The 10,205-nt window shown below is 43.8% G+C and overlaps 1 long non-coding RNA gene across 1 annotated transcript; it reads left to right on the forward strand.

The window, feature by feature from the left end:
• Positions 1 to 527: 527 nt before the first annotated feature.
• Positions 528 to 3,534, forward strand: LOC121135452. Its single transcript, XR_005872572.1, has 3 exons — positions 528 to 658; positions 1,468 to 1,570; positions 2,977 to 3,534. It is a non-coding gene; the product is annotated as an uncharacterized LOC121135452 (long non-coding RNA).
• Positions 3,535 to 10,205: the final 6,671 nt, after the last annotated feature.

Raw genomic sequence — 10,205 nt, forward strand, 5'->3', positions numbered from 1 at the left:
GATTACAGCCACCTGTGAAGATTAAACGGGTCCCCCTATAGAATAATGTCTTCCAGACGAAGCAGAGCTCATCCATATTACCATCACTTGCAAATACATTATTTTTTCCTCTCTTCTTTAGAAATATGATAATCCCAGGAAATCAGAGTTTCAGTGAAGACGGCCAAGCCACTCTTCCACGCATTTGTGAAGGATTTTCCCACACCTGCATTAGCTTCCTAACACTATATTTGATGTTAAAAGATATGATTTCCTTGTAAAACATCACTGGCAAGTCAAACTATTCTTTGGTGGTATTTTAAGTCCTCTTAAAAACACAATGGAATAAACAGAACCCCAGGCGGTAAAGACAATGAGGTACCCTCAAAAGTCTTAGAAAGAATGCCGAGAACATGCCCCAGGGTGTTTCTGAGGCACAGAGCGTACTCTTGTGTGCTGGACCACAGCGGAAGAGAACAAGTTTCTGTCAGCAGGGTTGAGGTTCAGCCCTCCAGAAGAAGCTGCCAGCAGGCAGTCCTTTTATGAACACGCAAACTCAATTCACAGCTGCAGGTTTACTTCCAGGCTGGGGACACCTTCCACCTTCTCCCTTCCGGCTTCCATCCACACTGTCAGGCGCCAGGCTTTCCAGGTGGCTCCTTCCACGGCCTCAACTAAGGTCAGTCTCCCCACACTTCAGTCACCTTTGAGTAAAGTGACTCATGGAGAGGGTAAAGGGAGAGCATCCCCGAGAAAAAAATACGTATGGCATTGGAGTCGCTGACTGATGATTCGATTACTCATACTGCTCTGCAGTCATCACTTTTTCTGCGTTGTAAAAGATCTCTCCTTACTTTATCATCAAAATTGAACATATCATTTGGTATTTGGCTTGGATTGAAAGTAGTGGCTAACAGGTTATTTTACTTGTCAGACCTTTAAAACCTTTGTTTTGTTTTTTTTAGTTTTTCGAGACATGGTTTCTCTGTAACAGCCCTGGCTATCCTGAATTTTGCTTTGTACACCAGGCTGGCCTCCAGCATAGAAACACACCTGCTTTTGCCTCTCAGATGCTGGGATTAAAGGCGTGCACCACCATCCATGATATTGTTTTTCTTAACTATACGCAGTTTTAAAAGTAAAACAATAACTCATGCTAGTGTTGCTCCAAGCTTACACAGTTAATCTGGGATTTAAACTTACGTTTAAATTTAAACTATGTTCTGATGGTACAATAGTCTCCTATAGGGACTTGACTAGAAGGGGTTAGGCTGTGGAGGAGATATTTTTATTGCATCAAAATCAAGGAAGGAAATGGGGGAAGTGGTCAGGGTCAAATGTCTTGTTTTTGTCAGGTGGAAAGCACATCCCTGTTTTCTCCCTGCAATTAGTTTGGATTTAGAGACTTTTCTTAATGGCACAATAATTACATATCTGTGAAAATAAAAATCATTCCTGTTGGGCAACATCTTTCATTTGTCATTTCAGAAGTGTTTAGATGAAGTGAGGAGGCAAAGCTCACTGTGTCAGAAAGCAATGATGGCGCACGATGGTAGTCTGGAGCTCTTAGTGACACTCTGGATATCATAAGGTAATCGGTGCTTTCTGAGGAGATGAAGACAATGCATGGAAGCCAGCTATTCATTCTGTACGTTGTGGTGGACCTAACCAAACGCATTATCTCATTGACGCGGTTTCATTGTTTGCCAGTGGGAGATACAAGACTCACTGCATTGCATTTGAATACGAGAGAGCAAAAGTGAGAAAAAGAGAAGACACTTTCTAGTCTTTTACCATTCATGAAATAGGAATATCTATGCACATATATAATCTACACATTTGGCCACAATGAAAGTTGTAGAATTTTATGGATGTATGCAAAAAGACAAGTTGGGTTTCATAATTGGAAGAGGTTGATGAAGCGTTAACAATAAGCAACCCGACTTTTAAAACGCGACTCAAATATGTTTTCCAAGGAAAGTTTGGGGAAAAAAATCTTTCTTCAACGCACCTCTCCATGATTATAGAGTATTTGAACTATTTTCAAACACCTAAATTTAGAAAAATTCCATATAGGCTTGAATCGTCTCTGTTACACAGACTTGGTTGCTATGACGGCAACATGATACAATCGTTTATTGCCATGACAATCTGCTGTAGGTTTTAAAAATACGTTATCTATTTTTATTAGTGTTGTCGATTGTGCCAGGAAGGGATACCACCACTTCACCTAATCCACAGAGCCTGTAACTCAGGGAACAAGTGGAAATGATTTTGCTGGAGAGGCAAAGCTCAGAGCAAGCCAGCCGCTTTGGACTCCACGGTGACACGCACATCCACGGCTGAGGACAGCACTCTGGCCAGCTGTCTGGCTGAATAGGATATGGGCCCGGTTTACATTTTCCGTGTGGCCTCTGCTTTACCAGGTCAGGTGGGAGCGCATGTCAGAAAGGACCAGATGCTCAAAGAGGAGTCTGCATTTTGATAACCTCTCAGGAGAGAGGTTAGTGTGTGCTTGGTGCCCAGGCTTATGGGATTGTCCTCTCTAAGGTAGGGACAGCAAGGGTTCATGGTAGGTGGACGGTAAGGTGTCATTCAAACCTACCTGTGCCCAAATGGCACCAGGGCTCCTACCTTTTCCCCATGTGGCTCTCATTTTTCTCCACCTGCCATTCTCAGAAGTAACTAATAGGAATAATAACATTCCAGGTGCTTCGTGTCGTACGCAGGGAAAGAGCGCAGCATTGATTGTATTTGAACCCACTTTTTGAGTCATCAGCAACCAGGCAGGCAGTTAAGTCATCCTGATCATTACTCCTAAAACATAAACATTTTAAAAATAAGTCACTGTGGAAAAAGCTGCTTCCTTCCTGCAGCTGGGATGTGGGTTAAACATTTAATACGTGCTGTGTAGCGCACAAGTGCATCAGGCCGCTAGCCTGTGACTTGCTGCCAATCCACGGATAGATGAGTGCTTGTGCTGTTCCCCTTTCACAGATGAGGACGTTGAGGCTGCCTTGAGAGGAGGTTTGTCCTCAATGATACTCCATGCCGCCTGCCTGACACGGTGCGTCCTATGGGAATCTCTGCAAGATGGACACTCCCATCCATTCTTGAGATCTAGTCGCAGAAAAACATCCCTGAGAGCATTACAGCAGTTTACTGGAGCTGCGCTTCTGTGGGTCCTCAGAAGAGGCTTTGTCTCTGGAGGCAAGGGCTGGTCTCAATGCTTGTACACTGCATCAAAATGTCAGGGGTGGGATCAGGAGACCACGGCAGTTTAGCTGCAGTCCTCATGTGTTTTACACACACACACACACACACACACACACACACACACACACAAACCCAACAAACAAATGGTATTTGTGCCCTGTGTCACAAGCTGACCATCACCAACAACTTATTCTGATCTCCTGGAAATTGTCATCGATGGAAATTGAACTTATCCGTGCAAATCAGAAACAAACCAACAAAGACAGGAGCTGGGGAGATGGCTCAGCAGTGATGGGCACTGGGTGTTCTTCAGAGGACCCAGGTTCAATTCCCACCTACGTGGCGGCTCACAACTGTCTGTAACTCCAGCCCCAGGGGATCTGGTGCCTTTTCTGACTTCTGCAGGCCCCGAAGCATGCACATGGTACACACACATACTTGCAAGCAAAACACCTATACACATAACATACAATTTTTAATTAAAAAAATAAAAGACACCGCCTGCCCTAGTTGATGTGACTACTTTTATCTCCCTCAAAAAACAAATAAGCAAACAAAAAACTTTACAAGTGATCATTGAATATATATTTTAAAATTCAAATTCACTAGGCATCAATGGGCAAGTCACCGAATCAGCAAGCCCTTAAAATGACTTCCCTGGAGCTGGGGAGGTATCTCCATGGATAGAGTACTTGCTGAGCAGGCATGATTAATGGAGCTCAGATCCACAGAGCACTTGTAAAAGCTGGGCAGACATGGAAGCCACTTGTAATCTAGCACTCAGGAGCTAGAGAAAAGGGAACCTCTAGACAAGCTAGACTAGGTGAAATCAGCAAGCTCCAGGTTCATCAAGCGATTCTGCCTTCATTAAAAGAAACGTGTGTGAACAAGGAAGATGCTTGACATCAGCTTCAGGCTTCTATATGCACGCACACACTAGTACCTATACATATAAAAATATGTATACATGCCAGGCATGTAGCGCATGCCTTTATTCCCAGCACTTGGGAGGCAGAGGCATATAGATCTTTGTGAATTCAAGGCCAGCCTAGTCTACATAGCAAGTTCCAGGCTAGCAAGGGTTATACAGGGAGACCCGCACTACCACTGGCTGAGAAAGTAATTACTTAGTTCACAAAATGGTAATAAACATTGAAAAGGGGAGTGGGTGAAATTATGATTTTTTTTTAAAAAAGCTCACCTTTGTGTGAAATTAGCAAACACTTGATTTTCCAAATAAGAGAATTGGTTTCTAGCAAATTAGTCCTAAGAAGTTCCAACTTGAAAAACATTCAAAGTCTGAGTAACAATATATACAAATTATCATACTCTTGTTTTAGAAAGGAAAACATTTCATTTAAACAAAGCTATATTTCTTAAATGTCATAATAGAAGCAAGAAATACATGGAGTTGCAATGTTTGTTTTCCAAGATGACACCTTGAATTGGTGTAAGTTATGTATTTTACAAACTTCAAGCCGTGGTAAAACACAAAGGATGGGCGTGATGATGGTGATGCTGCTGATGTTGGAGGTGATCACAATGATGATAGTGGTGATGATGTCCGTGATGGTGTTGATGATGCTGATGGTGGTGCTGATGGTGGTGCTGATGGTGGAGATGGTGGCGGTGGTGGTGATGGTGGTACTGATGGTGCAGATGATGGTGGTGGTGTTGGTGGTGGTGCTGATGGTGCAGATGATGGTGGTGGTGGTGGTGGTGGTGCTGATGGTGCAGATGATGGTGGTGGTGGTGGTGGTGGTGATGGTGGTGGTGACAGTAGACAGCTAACACCTGATTTAATGTTAGGTTTGGAAATGTACTTTACATACAGCAGCTGTCATCCTTCTTCTGCCCACTGTAGTGTGTCCTGAAACAGTAGCTTACAGACACCCCAGCTGCTTACACACCACATCCACCCACAGCTCCTCAGGTTCCTGAATGGATTCCTCTGCTAGATCTAATTTTCATGCATAAAGATAGTTTTTTGATAGGTATTTATAGTTAATGAAAGTATAGGTAACTTAGTACACGAGGAGAAAATACATATGTTTGAAGAGACCAAAATAGAATATCATTTCTTTTCAAGTAAGAAAATAGGAAAACCTCCTAGCAGCATAACACTTCATGGATATGAAATAAAGGTTTATGATGAAATGTCTTTTGAAAATGAATGAATACACACAAGCAGCTAATACCTAGAAAACAAGTCAAGACAATGCTTTCTCACTTTCAAACACCTGTTGGAATAGAAATGAAACAGAAACAATCAGAGAATAAGACTGAAGAAGGAGACACAGATTACAAGGGAAGGCATGTTCATTCGATCATCATTCAACAAAATGTTTGTTGACTGTGAGCTTGTAACGAGGGAGCAGTTCCCTGCTCGGAGGCAAAATCTCACTTCTGACAGACGGCAGATGTCACTCAAACTTTCACTGTGATAGTGGGCACTATGGTGCCGCCTATAGTCCCAAGGGATTCCTTGACAACAGAGGGAGACTCCCTTCTCAAGGGAAAAGTTCACCATAGTGGAATGTATAACTCCAGACTATCATCAGAGCTGCCAAGCAGAAATAGGACATGCCTTTGGAAATTGGAAGGAGCACCTCAGTGATCTTGGGGCTCAAGTAAGGTATTCCGAGGGGATCCAGGTTTTACAGTGCCTGAAACTATACACAGAGAGTCCTCTTCCAAATTATGAAATTATAACCATCCAATCTCACTTGCCAGTGAGTGGTCGTTATTCAAAATAGGAAAGGAGATGATAGCAAATTATAAAAATTCAAAATGTGAAAAATATCGCAACATGATTACGATTCTCCAGACAAGACTATGTGTCTCCTCTTGACATACCTCTCTAATATCTTCTGTCTGTGGGCTTTTTAATTGCATTCTCACACAGTAACAGTTTGGGAGTAGACTTTCTGACTGTAGAAAGATAACCTAGCCATTAGGCTAGGCTTGGTGGGTGGCATTTGTTGTTGAATTCTGAGAACTATGAACTCGTTTTTTGATAACACCGAACACGGCTAGGACTGGAGTCAGATTCGAAGAAAGAGTAGATCTATTTTATGAGCAACAGACAAAAGCTGATAGACTTTTCCAGACTGGCTCCTAACTCTGCATTCCATGCTTCTCTTCCACTACACCTGAACTTTTGGGGTTAGATAACAAACTGAACCACTGTCAAAAATTTGGAGGGGGGCAGAAATCGCACCTGTACCCATAGGGAACAAGTATAGATCTTGTCATTATTCTTTAAGCATTGCAATGTAACAACTTTTGTCACCTTAGGTATAGAAGGAATCTAGAGATGAATTAGCATGCCTAGGAGGATGAACCTAGTGGATATGCAAATGTAAGAAAGTTCACCACCCAGAGATTTTGGAATCCACAGGGATCCCTTTCATTCACCCACTAAGCTGAAGTAAATTCAACCCATAGACGGCACCCAGAGGACTGTTCCAATGCCAGCATGAGAATGAAGTACAGTCAGGAGTCCTAACCAAACAGAGTTTAGCTCTTTAGTTTGTTATGTTTTACAAAAATATATGGTCATGTGATCAATAGTGATGTCACCTTCCTGGGAACCTCAAAAGGAGTGCCTATAAAGACAGCTCTTACAGCTTCTTTGGCTTTGAGGTAAGTTCATCCCTGGGGTCCCTGAGGGGTCCTTAGGGCTGAGATATAAAGGGCAGAATTTGACACTGGCATGAATCTTGTTGGCTGGGGATGGGTGTCAAGGGAAGCTGAACCTCCTACCCCCACACAGCCATCACCTAACCAGAGACCCCTCAAGGTTTTCTGACAAGGTCCTGGATATGCTAAGATCTGTCTCTATGGAACTGGAGAGATGGCTCCGAGGTTAAGAGCACTGACTGCTCTTCCAGGGGTCCTGAGTTCAATTCCCAGCAACCACATGGTGGCTCACAACCATCTACAATTCAGTCTGGTGCCCTCTTCTGGCCTGTAGGCAAAACACTGTATATGTAATAAATAAAAAAATATTTAAAAAAAAAAGATCTGTCTGTAGCCTATCACTTCTGGTCAGGAATGTATTCCTACACAGTTTCCTCCTGTTTCTTCCTTCCCCTCCCCCACCACACTGCCTTCCTTAATAGGAATCAATATCCCAGCTCATTTACCTCTATTTTTCCCTCAATGGATTTGAATCGGTCCCAAAAAATGTGTACACGCCTTGCGTGGGATGCACGTGTTGCTGGAGTCCCTTGTAGGGGCTTCGATCTGCTTCTTTCCATGGGATTTGTCAGTAGCACTTCCATATCCTGGTTCTATTGCAGATTATATCTGTGTTGTCTTAGCCTGTCCCCTGCTTTTCCTGTAAACTGGTGGTTAGATCAAAAGATCTAGTCCAGTTTGGAATAAATATTTTGGCAAGAATGCTGGAGGGGTGTTTCTGTCTGCTCATGGCTACAGCCACTGCTGTTGGGTTTATCTTTGTCTTGTTTGCTCTTTGGCTGTTGGCTTTGTTTTCATTTTGAGACAGTCTCTTAGCTTGGGCTGGCACCTAACTCGGTAAGTAGCCAAAGGTAACCTTGAACTTCTGATCCTCCTGCCTCCACTTCCCAAGGGTTTGGGTTACAGGCATTTGCTACCGTGCCCAGTTTACGCATGGGTAGGGATTGAGTCTGAACTCAGGATGTCACGCATATTAGCCTAGCACTCTACCAACTGACCACATGCCCAGCCCTTTCTTTTTAATGCTAAAATTCACCAGGTCACGTCCTGTCATCCCACTTCATAGCAAGCGTTTGTACTGCGCTAGGTAGCCATCCACTCACGGCCTGGGTAGGCCATTTCATTACAAGATGCCAAGTGGGAGAACTTGTCCATCCTCTGGCTGAGACACATCGGTAGAGAAGTTACCAGCACAATCCATTCAGTAGCTTTGGAATACATTTTCTATAGAAAGACAATAAACGCATGATTCTTTGTCTTTTATTCATCAAGTTTCTTTCCCACCCCCCACGAATGTCTAGCAAGATCCAGTAGCAATCGTGTGATTTTAAAATATGCCAAACTCAGTGATTTTTTTCCTGTTTGCATTTCCGTTCATACTGCAGCTGTGTCTGTATTGTCTTGCAGAGTGTCCCAACTTTGTCTTCACGTGGATTCCTAAGTTTTGAAGTTGACCCTAATATATCTTGATAGCTCCATGTTCTGTGATGCAAGTCCTCCACTCTTCGTGTTACTCTCATGCCCCAGGTGCTTGTGTTCTGTAGACAGGAAGGGACACCAGGAGCAGCTCCACCGGGTTTCTATCTAGTCCCCATAGAATGCTCTAAAGGTGGGACTAGATGGCTGTTCCACGCTGCCGCTGACCTTGTTTCTCTGCTTTCTGCTAAGATGGTGATCCCCCAGCTCTGTGTCTGTACATATTTGCCACCTGTCACCTGCGAAGCAGGACTCTGTGTCCCCTGCATTCTGTCCTGATTATCCAGTCACTCAGTGTTGCAATCATCCATGGTCAGTGTTACTAGGATGCACAGACTGTTCTAAATTTGACCAGCAGGAACTCAGTTCACGTTTTTTCTCACTTTTTAAAATTGCCTTACAGCACATTTCTATGTAGCCCAAATGACCTCACACCTCCAACCCTCCTGCCCCAGTCTCCTACGCCCTAGCATTGCAGGGCATGCACCGCCACACCTTCCTTGTACGTATATTATGTATGAGTTTTCTGACGCTGGGGATTGAAGGTAGTATCTCACTAGACAAACACTCCACCGCTGAGCTACACTCACAGCCACTTGTCATTCTTTATTTTGCAAGGAGGTATCACTAAGCTCCTTCGGCTGGACTTGAACTCACTCTGTAACCCAATGTGATGGTAACTCTTGGTTGTCATCTTGACAACACCTGGAAGGAACTACAATCCAGAAATGGAGGGCACTCCTGTAAGTGTTCTTTGCTTGCTTTAAAGTGGATAAACCCACGTCTAGCCTGACCTTTGAGGCAGTATGACATGCGCTTAGTTTAAAGTGAAAGAATCTACGTCTGGCTTGACCTTTGAGGAAGTATGACAAATGCCTTTGATCTGGATCTTGGCAGGAAGACAGAAGTCTTTAATTCGGATCTTGATGTGAGACGAACCTTTAATCTGAGCCACACCCTCTGCTGGAAGTCTATATAAGGACCAGAGAAGGAAGTTTGCACTCTTTGCCTGCCTGCCCTCTCCTCAACAGCATATCCATTCCTTTACTGGCATTGGAGCCTATTTCTTGAGAACTCCAGCATCTACTGAAGACAGCTGAGACACCCAGCCTTGAGAACTGAGCAACTACTGGATTATTAGACTGTCCATTCACACACACACACACACATACACACACAGAGAGAGACAGAGACAGAGAGAGACAGAGACAGAGAGACAGACAGAGAGAGACCGATCTTCTATACTTTCTGTGATTCTAGAGAACCTGGCTAACACACCGAGTGGTCTGTGATTCTAGGAAACCCTGGCTAACACACCCAGGGTGGCCTCACATTTCTGATCATCTTATCTCATCCTCCTGGATAGCTGGGATTGTAGGCCTGAGTCACCATGCTTGGCTTCTTATGTCCTTTGACCATGGTTGTGCCGGCCATTGCATTTCTTTGCTTTCTAGTACGAGTTTTCTCGGCTAAAACAAAGTTCTCCTCTAAACTCCACAGCAATAGCCAGACTCAGAGCTAATCAACAATGGTAGGGGAGTCAGGCGGGGGGAGGAGTCTTCAAAGAGCTCCTAATACTGCCTATTAAGACCATCAGTTTCAATTATCTTCCAGGCCCTTAAAGCTCAAAGCACTTGACCAAACACACATGTTCATTTTGACATTGACATGGTCTCACAGAGCATAGAGTAGCTCAAACCTTACTGTGTGGCTGAGGAGGACTTCGAATGTCTAATCCCATCTCCCAGTGTTTGGTTACAGGCATGTCCACACCTACTTTGTAGGCTGCTGAGGATCAAACCCAGAGTCTCCAACATGCTAGGCAAGCACTC

This window comes from Mesocricetus auratus, unplaced genomic scaffold (genome assembly GCF_017639785.1).
Source record: "Mesocricetus auratus isolate SY011 unplaced genomic scaffold, BCM_Maur_2.0 Super-Scaffold_4256, whole genome shotgun sequence".
Lineage (NCBI taxonomy): Eukaryota > Metazoa > Chordata > Mammalia > Rodentia > Cricetidae > Mesocricetus > Mesocricetus auratus.